Here is a 1,190-nt window from a genome sequence, read left to right on the forward strand (position 1 = left end):
GTGGACGACCTCTGGGATGATTGGGAATATGATTTTCTGAGACGATCTTTAGGGTGAATCCCCGGTCTCTGACCTCTTGAGATGGAGGGGCAAAAAATCTCCTGGTTTCTCTAGACGCATGGGAACATTCCCCCTAAGGAAAACATATCATCGTCCTCGGACTCCCGAGGCCGTCCATTCATTGCTTCAGCTCTCAGTTACAACTACTGAAATTGCCATGGCCATCGTTGGGCGATGATGCAGGGCGTTTGAGATGGGAGTTTGTTTGCCTCAGTGGAAAGGCTGGCCTTTATATATACACGCGGGAGCCAAGGTTAGCAGAATGCTTTGAAGAAGAAGGTGGAAGGAATATAATCTGCATGTGTCATGGGTTGTGGATCCGAATTAGAGTCGGATTCTGTTTGCCTGTCAGCTTCCTAATGATTCGCTGCATAGATGTGATATGTAAGAAAAGGAAATGTCTACCTGGAAATCTCTGGAGGTTGGCTTCTTAATGGTGCGAACTTTTTGGGTATAAAGTAGCTCATTTTTTTGAGTAACAGAAATTGAGCGCATTCAAGAGTGCATGATGGTACGCATTTGGTGAGTGTCGTACGTCCTTGAACTCCAGGTTCGTGTGCCATCTTAAGCTCGCTTTTATTCAATGACACAGCTGACATTTAGATTCCATTTCCTTAACATAGCCATCCACATGTTGCTCTGTTTTTATCCATACAAAGACCCAAGCACCTGCATGTGGAAATTCTGCTAAGAAAAGCGCACACAGTTATGTAAGCTGTGACACTGCAAGATACTGAACCTGCCCACTGTCGCAATTTTCAGATTCATGAGAGATCGAAGAAACCAAAGGAATTACGCCTTGAACACTAGAGTTTTCAGAAGAACCAGATCCAGGCATGTCTTCATTATATGGGAAGGGTTCTTCCATGATGCTGATAGCCTAAACCAAGGACCAGGCATCCACCACATCTCTAGTTTCTTCAGTTTTTAACAATTTAGCATACCTACTTCATGAGGGGATTAGAATGAATCTGAAGCAGATTATCCTTGCAGGTAATCAGCTTTCTTGTCATTTCTTTGCTTGGTCTCTCTTCCAATACTCAACAGATGTGAGCACCAGCTGGGAACAAGAAAGTGGCGGCAGCAGCTTCTTGATAACCTGTGATAAAGACCCAAATTTTGCCTCGTGA

This window comes from Phoenix dactylifera, chromosome 3 (genome assembly GCF_009389715.1).
Source record: "Phoenix dactylifera cultivar Barhee BC4 chromosome 3, palm_55x_up_171113_PBpolish2nd_filt_p, whole genome shotgun sequence".
Taxonomy (NCBI): domain Eukaryota; kingdom Viridiplantae; phylum Streptophyta; class Magnoliopsida; order Arecales; family Arecaceae; genus Phoenix; species Phoenix dactylifera.